This window comes from Oryzias latipes, chromosome 12, assembly GCF_002234675.1.
Source record: "Oryzias latipes chromosome 12, ASM223467v1".
NCBI classification, from domain to species: Eukaryota; Metazoa; Chordata; class Actinopteri; order Beloniformes; family Adrianichthyidae; genus Oryzias; species Oryzias latipes.
The window spans coordinates 3,929,610-3,942,339 of NC_019870.2; the positions used below are offsets into that span (position 1 = coordinate 3,929,610).

General features: G+C 41.9%; 2 long non-coding RNA genes across 2 annotated transcripts in view; one reads left to right on the forward strand and one right to left on the reverse strand.

Moving 5' to 3' along the window:
- The first annotated feature begins 791 nt into the window (after positions 1 to 791).
- LOC110016030 overlaps positions 792 to 12,730 on the forward strand; it is a 52,531-nt gene continuing 40,592 nt past the window's right edge. The window contains exons 1-2 of the long non-coding RNA XR_002874345.1: positions 792 to 1,024; positions 1,378 to 1,504. This is a non-coding gene — a long non-coding RNA (uncharacterized LOC110016030). The remainder of the gene's footprint in view (positions 1,025 to 1,377; positions 1,505 to 12,730) is intronic.
- On the reverse strand, positions 1,350 to 4,031 carry LOC110016031. Its single transcript, XR_002291293.2, has 3 exons — positions 3,717 to 4,031; positions 1,779 to 1,874; positions 1,350 to 1,686 (listed from the first exon to the last, which is right to left on the reverse strand). It is a non-coding gene; the product is annotated as an uncharacterized LOC110016031 (long non-coding RNA).

The window sequence follows — 12,730 nt, forward strand, 5'->3', positions numbered from 1 at the left end:
TGATTGGCAAACTCAGACTACTAAGGGTTATGTCAATGTACAGACGCAATCAGAGGTCCTGTGATGCGTCTTGAACCTTGGGCGTGGCACAGTTCTCCAGCAGCAGCAGCAGCGAAAATTCTGACGTGCCGCCATGTTTCCAGAGTTCAAATCGCTGAACCTTAGCGAAGAATTCATGTCACGTCAAACAATGACGAACTCAGCTTTGGCCTGTGACGTATTGATGATGTTATCAGCGGTGGAGTCCGAAACCAACATGGAGGGGAAACTGATCGTTGGCGTTTGTTCTCCTCCTGAACTTTATAATACTTTTCTTATATGTATCAAGACAATAATAAATAATAGTGAATGATCTCATGAACCCAGACATGGAGACGTGTTTACAAACACCTACGTAGAGCTCTTCAAGAATAAACCTGATCTCTCGACATCATCCGTGTCCTCCGTGTAGCGATGCGGCTAAAAGCGTTTGACAGTAGATTTTCCCATGCGTGGTGGGAGTGGACACACTTTTAGACGAGTGTTGATCAATGGATTTGTTTCTGGCATTGTGTTTAGTGTAAGCACAACACTATGTTCATAAAGCTGTTGCCACATTTCTATGAATGGGCCAAAGGTGTATTCATTCATGTGGTGTGAAATGGACGTGTTCTTTGGACCGTCAACTGAGTTCAGATCCTCCTCAGAAGGGATTTTTTTTCTACAATAAAACATTTGAAGAAATTCTTCTTTAGATCAGATGTTTGATGGGCTCAAACGGAGCACGATGGCTCTGTCACTCTTTACAGGAAAACGGAGAAGAAATGATGGAGACAAAGAGAAGGAAGCATCAGCCGTGACAGCCGGCCGCCCTCGGCTGTCTGCCAGCTGTCAGGACGCTGAGTGAGGGCGCCGCTCGGCTCTGACACCTGGGGATCAGGTGTGGGCAGACCCATCAGCAGAAAGTAGAGACGGACACTCAGGACGTGACATTGAAGACCAACCGATGCCTCTGGTTTGAGAGCAGAAGTGTAAGACGCTGAAGGTAAGAGTGACGGCTGTCAATCAGCTGTGATTGAGGAGGTGAAACACAAGTCAAAGCTGGCTTGTTACCCGTAAATGTGGTTTCTGTTTGGCCTCTCTTAGGAGGATAATCAGAGTATAGTTACTTAATACTTAACACCTAATGAGTTTGTGATATTTCAGAAAATAACACATTGAGTAATTATACTAAAGGACAACTAGCTAATTACACTAATCAGCTTCTTTGTTTGTGTATTAAAGTGATTCAAAAGCCTAAATACGTCATATTTTTGATAAACGAAAACAGACCTAGATGCTGGAACCCGGAAAGATCACTGACACAAGGCTCGATGTAGTCATTAATTTATTGTCCAGGTGGGGAAACTGTTACTCGGGGAAGTGTTCTGTGGCCGGTGGAGGAATCTGCGAAGATGTCTTGGGATGATGGTGCAGCGTGAGTCCCAGTGGAGGAGGAAGTGGAAACTGGACGTGGTCCAAGACGGTGAGTGAAGCAATCCCCGTTTCTGTAGCGATGCATAGTTCACGTTCGGAGCGGACCGGTGGTACTTGTCTTGAAGTATGATAGTGGCGGCTGCGTGGTGTGAAGTTGTGGCGAGGAGGTTGAAAGCTCAGGCGTTACCAGACAGGGAGTAGATGGGTGGTCGGCACTAGTAGTGATAGATCCTGTTGACAAGGAGGTAGACGGGAGTACATGAGAGAGTGAGGATCTAGGGATAATTTCTGGTTACAAGATAACATGAGACCAAGAACTGCACCATGTAGGGGCAAACGAACTGGCGATGAATACTGGAGAAGGTCCATCTTAAGAAGCAAGAGTGCTGATGAGGTGAGTGCCAACAGCTGGGTCCAATCTGGAGAGGAAGAGCAGAGAAGGGAGGGGGAAAAAGAAGAGTAAATTCCCTGGAGCACCATGACAAAATATTGCATATTAACCCTAACGAATGAATACAAAGATATTTACATTTTGCCCATTATCCTTTTTATTTAGGAAGACTTGACCATAGTGTGCCGCGGCACACTGGTTGAAAAACACTGGCCTATATCATGGTCATAAAAAATTAACAATAATAGGTTTTCTCCTGTAATACCTATTAGTCCTTTTAACCCCATAAAGCCCACAATGTCAACAAAAAATTACAGATAATTCAAATTTCCTGGAATCCCAATGAAATAAAAAAAATTCTGCAAAATCCTTTTTTGTGAGATATACTGTAGATCGTATCAATGATGATTTAAGCTTTTCTTCACAACAATGTTAGTTTAAGATACAAAAATATTGAAATGAGTGTTCAGGAAAAGAAAAAACACCCTTTTAACCCAATGTCCCAAATTTGATCCACACATTTTTAACATGGTGTAAGTATATTACCAAGAATTAATGATCATGAAAAGTTGCATTATTTCAATAAAGCAAATCACCGTTTTATAAAATGAAGAACAATAAATTAGTTATTTTTACCATAAAGTTGAGAAAATGAGCAGGAAAAGCCCTTCTCTTGCCCCTAGTGGAATGAGGATGAACTACAGGGCTGAAAACAGACCAGGTTCTATAAAACTGGTTTGGTGTGACAAGGGCGGCCTGGTGTCACGTAGGAGGTAGACGTCCATAAAGTTTAGGAACAGAAATCTTTATTGGACCGGAAACCCTGCATAGCTCACATCAGCTCTTTCCCTCTTCAGCCCCCGTTCGCACTGAGGTCCTTTCCCTTTTATGGGCTCCAGTTAATGGACCGGCCCCGCCCAGGAAGAAAGTCATTTGAACTAAACAATAAAATTCAGACAACAAAGAGGTACAGATTCCTCAGAAACTATACATTTAAGCTCCTGTAATCAAGAATAAACAGATAAAATAATAACTTCAGTCATTGATGAACAAATCCAAACCCCTTCCCTCTCTAATTCCTCATGCCCGACCCTCCTAAATAGTGCCTTTGGACACTATTTAGTCATCTGGGTACAGAAAGAAGCGGTGAGAGACATAAGAAGGCAATAAACAAATTTAAACCTATGGTGTACATTTTTGTCATTTGGAGGAAACATGCAGGATTGCTATAAGTCGTAGCGTCGTATAAGTCGTAGCGGACAGGTGAAAAATAGGAAATACTACTGTGTAGGATCCTATTAATGAGGCAGGGGTGTCAGAAATACAAGTGGTTTTATAGGTTTAACTGTTTATTATTAAAAAAATAAATATATATTAAAGGTTATCTTAACCTGTTCTATCAACTATGCATTATGTATCACTTTTATTTGAGGCACCTAACAGTTACTTTGATCACGAGCTCTGACTTGGACAGTAAACTGAATCAAACTGAAGTAAATAAAAATGTTGGTTATCTTGTGGGGTCCAGATGACCCCACTTCCAACGGTAATGTGCCTTCAAGGCACGTGGGGTCATCTGGACCCCACTAGACAGTGCGCTGAACCTTTATTCTTCAATGATTTGTGAACCTCACTGGTTTCCATGGATTACATTAAATCCTCTCCACCTTTATCCACCTTTCTCATGTTAGGGAGAACACGTCAATGTAAGGGTGGGGTCATCTGGACCCCACAAAATAGCACAAGCTTTAATAAAAACCTGCTGATAGGTTGGCATTGATTTGAGCGGTATTTAATAAGCGTTTCTCTGTCAGTGACTTTCTCCTGACTCCTGATGCTGTGTGTCATTCTGCATCGGTGACTAACTGACCTGCTGATCTTCACACAGTCTGAACACAAGTCAGGACCTCTGGTCCTCTGGACGGACGAGGGGTTCGCAAACACTCCAGTTTGAATCCGCCCATGATTCCTTTCTTCTGGCTCGGTGACTAGTGCTGGCCTTCTCCACTTTTCTTTTCCACCATCTAAGAACATGTGGCATCAATCTAGTTTTGGCTCCATTCTTTCTCTTCTTGTGAGAGGAGCGGCAGAAGAATGGGAGTGTCAGGGAGGAAGCACGCGACAGCTGAGGGTCATTAATCTCTGTCATGACGGAGAAAGATGGAGGATGAAAGACGTGAGAGCCGGCGCGCAGCAGACACGACGGGAATCTCTTTTTAGATGAATTGGCCCATTCAGCGGCCTTCGCTTTGTTCTCGGGGCAAGTCTGTGATGTCACATCCTGCTCGACTACAGGGAGGTGCCTAGAGTCAGAGGAGCCCGGCGACCTGGTCAGAGAGGAGGGGAGGGAAATGCATCACAATCAGAGCGGTGTATGGATTGTGCATTGAATTACTGCCAGTCCAGCAGCTCCCAAAGGCTCAGAATATCTCATAATATATCATAAAGACAGCCAAGTTATGGACCATAAAAATATTCCACAGGGGAAGAAGGCTTCTTATCACACGTTGCTTTGACATTCACTTTGCTGCAAGGCCAAAATGTTGCTGCAGCATATTGTTTTAAACTGAATTACAGCCAAAATTCAAACTTTTGACATTTTATCATCCCAGAAGGACCATTTTGAGATGGAAACTGGTCATATAAAAATATATGGCCACACGTGACTATAGGGAGTTAGCATTTGGCCTCAGCTGCAGCACTCCACCTAGGGTTTTCTGAAAACTTCATAGTCATGCGACATCCCAAAAACTCTAACTTGGGGTTAGACGGTAGCTGGAGCCAATCCAGCCACTAATGAGTGAAGCGGGGCACACCTTAGACCAAAGGGGTCCAAAAAGGGCCAGATTTAGCGAGGTGAACATTTGTGAGCGCCAACCAATCAGCCTGCATACTTTGAACCCTAAAAATAACATTACATGTGAATGAAGTGTTAAATTAAACCTTTGTTGCAATTGGATACTTTTTCACAAAGTTGAGAACTGCAGCTAAAAACATTTTTACCAAAATTACTGTAAATGTTTGGAGTGGCGGCTCTCGCTGTCAACTTTTCTTTATTGTTTACAATTGACGTTTTATAAAACGAGCTAGAAAGTGTGACAGAAGTGTTGTGCAACAGTGTAGCTACAGGTTTACATTGATTAATAATGGAATATAGCCAGTCACAATAAAGAAATTATGCACACAGTTAGTTTACAGAAAGTGGAGGGGGGGCTGCATGTTTTTGATTTCACGACTGTAGCCTTCGGGTTGGTGGAAATCTGAATGCAGGGCCGCATTTGGCCCACGGGCCGTTCTTTGGATATGCCTGCACTAGATAATTTACCTGTCGTGGCAGGACCACATAAACTCACACAGTCGCATCCAAAAAAACAATTTAGAATAATAAAATGAACCTTTGAAGCATGTTTTTGGACTGAAACAGCTGTGCTTTTAATATTGGGCTATATAAATAAAACTGAATTGAATTGAATTGGAGCTTTTGGCCTTCGTTACAAATGGTTTGGACACCCTTAGTCTAGGGTGTACACTACAGTAGTAGTGTTTATGCGATCAAACTAAATCAGCTGATTCTGCAGAAAAGTGGCTCTGGACTGATATCCAATACTTCCAAAGCCGTTTTTCTCAGCCTCAGAATGAGTTCTAGTTATGTTATTTGCGCAGCGTTTTAAGGATGACCGTTGTTCAAAGGTTGAGTGTTATTTTGCTGTCATCTGTGACATCTTCAGTGTCAAAGGGTTAACCCGCTAAATTGGGCATTAGAAGAGTGATACACATAAACACAATAAAGTAATTGTCAGTGCTGCTGGTTACAAGGTGCAAAATATTTCTTAACACATGCATGATAATTGGTCCTCTCTTCTCTACCCCAGTTTAAGTTTTTTTTGTAGGAAAAAAAGCAGAAAACAGCAGCTGATCATTGTGGATATTAGCGTTTGCCTAACTCAACTTTTGGCAAAGAAACGTCAAACATTTTTAACCCTTTAACACCAGAACTTCAGTCTTGACGTGCTTTGAATGACCTCATTTCTTCAACGATTCACGTTATTCTAACGCTGAGAAGAGCAGCTTTGCACTCATATGAAACACTGTATAGTAGAAAGTGTTTACGCAATTAACATAAACCAGCTAATACTGACGTGTAGAAGAGCAGCTTTACCCACAATGCAACTTTACTAACCTAACAGAAAAAGGCAGCTTTTTTCAGCATCAGAATCCATTGGAATAACAATAATTGTGTTAATGGTTGAAGAGTTACAGTAGTTCAAAGTGTTATTTGCTGTCACCAGGGTTAACAAAACTATTTTTATACATTAAAACAATAAAATTCAAAGGTCATACTCATACCCCAGTGATTTAAAGATTTGTAGATCCACTTTAGGTACTAGTGATCCTTTGTTTGATTCTGTTTTTCACATCAGGGTGGAAGAATTTAACCCATTCCTCTTCAAAATGTTGACTTTAACTGATTGTGGTTCGTAAACAGCTCATATAATCAATTATGTTCTCTTTGTTTTTTTTAACCAAGTGTTGAAGAGTCTGAACGGCTTCATGGGAAATGTGCTGGAACATCCTGAAGAGTTTCCACTTGTAAAAAAAACAACAAAGTCTTTGGAAATCGATCTCTACATTTCTAACAGTTCTCTTACACTGTTACTGACAATGTTCCCCTCTGACACACTGATCACACTAATCTTCTCACCAACAGGACCGAACTTGTGCAGAAGAAAATTCATGAGGAGCTAATGATCAGAATAACTGTAATATGTGCAACTTTTCCCTTAAGTCCCATTGAAGTAAAGTGGAGCTACTTTTTTCTATTGTATTAGGGAAATAATTAAATATTACTCTTTAGTCTAAGGTTAAATTTGCTTCATAGTTAAACCCTCCGGATGATTTTACATATAGAAGACATTAGTGTAACCAGTAGAGACGCCGAAGGTCCTGACATCAGTCGCAGCTATTTAAAGACAGAAGACATATTCCAAAGGACAGAGTTCACAGTGATAATAGTTTGCCAATTTTAAAGTTTGGGGTGTTTTAAAGGGTTACTTTTTGGGTTGGCCTCATATTTCCTTCCTGTTTCTTCAAAATAAAAGCCACAGGTCTGCTGTCTAAACAGGATCGACTCCTAGCAATAAAACAAATGTCTTTCCTTAGAAATGTGCAGACACGGTTTTCCTCCACTGTAAATATTTACAGCTTTGGACAGATTTAACAATTTGCCTTCAGTTGGAAGTATGTGCAGTTAATGATGGCTCTTTAGATCTTTGTTGGTCTGCCACATGGACACTTTTGGAGATTTTTTTTTTTTACATACATTTTGTTAAAATCTTAAATAGCCTCTTCTTTTTTGAAAAACTAAGCAAAAGATGAGTCTGTAGATGTTTTATCCTTGAAGAAAAACACAAAAGTCCTAGGTAAGGTGCTATCCACATGGATGAAATTTCTATCCATGATAGTTGTTTTTCTTTATTTTGGCTTGAATAATATTCATTTTTTTTTATCCTGTGCACATGTTCGATTGTGGTCAAACTGAGCCAAACTTTGCCTATTTGCTGTTGGGTTGAGTTTAATGAAAGTAAACAGCCGATGCTCTTAAATAGCATAAACCTTGTGGTATGCTGTCAGCTGTTATGTATCAGTAGTTCTGGCAAAGCTTAAGTAATAAAAGAAAAAAAAAGACTGCTTGATTGACTGGCTGATTGACAGCAGCTGGCACAGTGGAGTCTGTTGGCAGGAATGATAAACTTGTCACGGATATGGAATGTGGGCAGCGTGATGAAACCCTTGACTGGATATGAAAACCGGACTCTTACGTTCCAAACAGGAAGTACCCACTGGTTCAGAGAAGCCAGAATCCCACAGGCTTCTATAGAGAAACAAACAGCTGTTACTCAGTCAGAATAACAATTCTTGGTCTGATACCTCTTTTTTTAAACACATGTTCTATTTCACGATATATTTTTTCTGTAGTTCAAGTCCAATCAGATGCCTTAATAAAAGAAGGCGGTGCCTGCTGCTGGTCGTCACATCCAAAGTTAAAGTTTGACATATTTTGGATGTAGACTTCCAGAAAGCTCAAACCTGATTGTTGAGAGTGGTTGCCATAGAAACATTGACTCAAACCAACTTGTTGCTTACCAGCGACATCTGGATCCAACATGGTGGCACTCAAAAAAAAAAAAAAGCGACTGAATTGCTTTTTGCTTTGTTGAGGCCGTATGGGTGACGTCACACTCACTCGGTCCAGTTCTCATATACAGTCAGTGGTTAAAACTTGACCTGGAAGCTGATTTAAACATTGCCTCACTTCCTGTTTTTCTTATTTTATAAGGACACATTTTTGCAGATTCTTTGTCTTCCAGTAAAATTGCTGTTTGTGTGAATTGGAAGGAAAAATCCTGCATGAGAAAATGAATAAATGAGGGAAGCCCACGCTTTTGGCCTCGTCCAATGTGGTCGACTCTTCAACTGGAACCAGAAAGTTACTATCATGATAGCTTGTCATTCTGGCAGGCTGCGCACTTCTAGCATTACGTGCTTGGAAAATGTGCAGATTGTGTGTTTTGTATATGCTTTTCTTGCCTCGGGTTGACATGCTGGACGGGAGGGGAAAAAATCTTGGGAGTATGATGAATGCCTTGTGGCCTGAAGAAAGTGGGTGGTCTGTATCTGTCAGTGCAGCTATTACAGCAGGCAGCAGAGTTACAGGCCAATAAGCTGCACTATCATCACCACCATCAGCAGCAGCAGATCTCCTTACAGCAGCTCTCAGCTGTGCACATCTCAGCCCTGACAGCCCAAACATGTACTTACCCAGACAGCTCCTGCACTTGGAGGTTTTGCATATAAAAGGTCTGTTTTGCTATTCAAAAGCAAGTTCGCTCAAATGAGAAAAAAACCCTTGACATCCTCAGTGCCTTGAAGCCGCGGCTTTCGCTCCTCTAGATTTGTATGCAATTTGTCTCATTGAATGCAACCTGAAACAATTATAATTTTACAGAGCACTTTGCGTTTTTGTCATGCACATGTATTTTCCTCGAAAGGGATTTTTCTTCAAATCTTTGTTGTCCTGTGCAACACTGTCTTTGCTAAAGTCCATATCTGGCCTCCTCTTTCTCCTTAGAATTATCAAATGAATTTGCATTAGGACAATGCACATTAATCAATGTTTTAGCATAACTAGAACATAAATATGCCAGATATAGCTAAGTTACATCTGTTGCCTAAGGCACGTAAAAACAAAAGAAACATGTAGACATTGGGAACAATGTCAAACAGCACAGAGTAGACATGACGTCAATACTTGAACAATTACAAAAAAAGCTTAAATGGACCCCATCCACACGTCACTACCAAAGTTCAGCCTGGTTTAACTTTCAACCCACGTTCCGTGTTTTATTTGTGGAGTCCGAAGACTGTTGTAGAAACTTGCAAAGCGACGCGTTAACGCAAGAGTGTTCAATGCAGGATCAGGAAACTCACATTTACGCACACGTTCATACTTCTCTTTGAAAGTAGTCGCTTGAACGCGTGTCGTTGGGGGCGTGTGCACGTGAACTTAAAATGAACTTCACACTCAAACACCTAACTATTGAATTGGCCTTGTTGTTCGCCTTTCGGCAAAGCCCTTCAGGGGTCGCCACAGTGAATCAGCGTTCACTGATGGCACAGGGGGTTTGGCAGGGAGTTCTACGCCGGATGCACTTCCTGATACAAACCTGTGTTTTATCCGGGTTGGGGACCGGCGCAGGTTGACCCAGACCCGGGCTTCTTTGTGGCTATAGTTGGGCAGTAGTGTGAAGGGTCTTGCCCAAGGACCTACACTGGATGAACCTCATTGCGCCCCCTGTAAGACAAACCATGTGACAGTCCTACACTATTCAGCCACTTTAGCGAATTGGACTTGTGTTCTCTTATTGACTTATTTCCACATATTTAGCTTAAAAGTTAGAATTTTTCTTTTTCTTTTCATTAAACTGAAGGATTTAGAATCAGGAATTTGTATGGCGTTTATCCAGTGTCTGAGTGGCCTTGGGGGGCTCAAACAGCTAGTTTTGGTTTTCCTAAAAGTTTTTGAAACACTTTTTGTGATTAATTCACTCAGTGGTTGCACCTATAAAAAAACTAAATCGCTAACTAACTGAAATAAATTAAGCTTTTAAGTATTTAGTGTTTCTTTAGTGTAAATTTAGTTTTCTTAACAGATAAAAAGTTCTAAATATCGTGTTTGTAGAAGTGACGACGAAGTAGCACAAGATATATGATGATTTGCTCCATTTTCAAACTTTTCTTCTGTCAAAATTTTCAAAGCAAAACCTTTTCAAAGACTTGAAATCTGACTTGGAGTCCCTCATGGATCTAAATCTGGATTCCTGTCTTTGGGGTGTTTTGACACCTGTTTGGTAAAACATTACCGACTCAACGTTTCCAGCATCCCACATATTTGTCGTTCCCCTGATTCCTTCCCTTCGTTCCCTTTCATGCTGGTTCTGTTCATGGATAAACAAAGGCAGAGGCAGCACTGATCGGGAAATTCCAAACACAGGGAGATGACATAATAATAATCATAACAAGAATCTTCATGTTCTTTCCTCGGCATCTGCATCCCGCCAGCCCTTGTTTACTTGTATTTTCCTGTTGCGGACTTTTTCTGGGAGATTTACTGGAGCAATGTGAGCCTGGGTGTTATAATTACTGAGGTAAACAGGAGAGCTGCTATCAAAACAGTGTGATGCTGGTCTGCGGCGCTGATTCATGGCGGTGAAAGCATGAGACAGACACTCTGGGATAGAGGGCAGGTGTGGGTGACGGAGGCAACACCCTGTTATCCGCAAGATTGGAGGGGAGAATAATGAGGTCACCTGTGAGCCAGTTCTGCTGTTTCATTAATTAGGTTGCTGTCTGCCACAGTGGCCAGGACACACACACACACAAACACAGCCAGTGGATCATCAGCATCCTCTGTGCTCGGTCACTTGGCCTTGTCCCCGTACAAAACTGAGGAGAGTGTAGCAGATCATGCAGCAGACGGGACCGCTGCTCTATTTTGCTCTCCGGCTCATGTTGGATGCTCTGACAGCTCAGCATTGATTTATGACTCCGGCAAACAGACACAGCCAGCAGACATTACAGCGCCGCACACGTCCCTCCGTGTGTGTGTGTTTGCGTGCGTGTGCTTTAAACGCACGTGATTGATTATCCTGTCCGTCTCGTCTGTGGCGTTTTTTCTGAAATGTAATCTCTCCGAGCAGCATGAAAGGTGCGAGACCCCAGAGAAAACAACCCCTCCGCCTCCCCGCTGCGACTGTGCAGGCTCTCGTCGTGCCCTCGCCTGGACGGTATTTGCATACCTTTACCCGCGCCTGCTAGGAAATTGAATTCCCTCTCTTCCTGTAAACAATCGGCGGGATTAAACCGTCACAGCATGATTTACTGTAACCTTGCAATGAACAGTGTCATCCTCAGTGTCTGCGTGCCGTGATAGATGCACCCGCTAGGATTATGTGCTGCTACATTTTCACACCATAACACGTTTCATTTTGCTTGGTGCAGAGTTTCAAGAGCTTTGAATACCTCAAGGGATGTTTGTTAGGGAGTTGGGGGGGGACTGACAGCCGAGGCTGTAAAATTAGAAAAAGACAGATGAAGCAAAAGGACATTCTTCACTGTTTTTAAAGGTGTTCGCTTGAAACTGGAATAGCTCTCCTGATAAGTCATCTGCACTTGAATCCTTACTAAAATCCAGGTTCTGTAGCGCAAATTTGGGGCACCAACTTCTCTGATATGACCTTACGTCACCTCAAGTGCTGCTGGGATTTCTTTAAGACGCAGTTGATATGAGAATTTTGAGAATTAAGTTAGGATCATAAAATGAGTGGTAAGAAACACACGTGTGTGTTTCAACTCCTGGCGTTATGTTTCCTTCCCTTTCAAATCCCACTTCAAGCATTCCTAGTGGTCTTTTAAATATGATTATGCCATTTATGGCCAACTTTAAGAAAACCTGTGTCATTTTCTAGGGCCCCCACCCCTATGACTTCTCTTTGTCCCTATGTTTATCCCTCCAAATGAAGAGAGATATGGAAGAAAACAATGTCTTTGAATGTGGACGTTACAACCACTTGTTGACGTCATCAATGGTCGCCGGTCATCTACGTCAGTGCGTAGCTGCCAGCACTTGGAAAATACATAAGATCTATTTTATGAATTTAAAAAGTCATGCAAAAACAGAAAAGACATCACTTACATTTAAATGTGAACTTCTGTGCTTCAGAGCACACCAACATGAAGAAATGCGTTTCTCCCCGATCACCTTACCAGTGGAGGGATTGGCAGCCCCAAGTCAATACAGTTCCTCCTTAAAAAACACTTTAGGACACCACTACAGCTTCCTCTAAAGTTTGCTGAAGAGCATTTGGATGACCCAGAAAAGGATAGGTTGAATGTCCAATGGTCAAATGAAACCAAAATAGAACTTTTTGGTAAGAATGATGAGTTGCATCCTAAGTACACCATACCTACTGTAAAGCATGGGGGTGGAAACATCATGCTTTGGGGCTGTTTTCAGCTAAGCGACCAGGACGACTGATCTGTGTAAAGGAAAGAATGAACGAGTGAAAACCTCCTTCCATCAGCATGGGGACTGAAGATGATGACAACAACAATGACATGACAACGATCCCAAACACACAACCCAGGTTATGAAGGAGTGGCTTTGTAAGAAGCCTTTCACGTTACTGGAGTGGCCTAGCCAGTCTCCAGATCTCAAACCCATAGAAAATATTTAGAGGAAGTTAAAGGTCCATGTTGGCCAGCAACAGCCCCAAAACCTCACTGCTGTAGAGGAGATCTGCATGGAAGAATGGGCCAAAACACCAA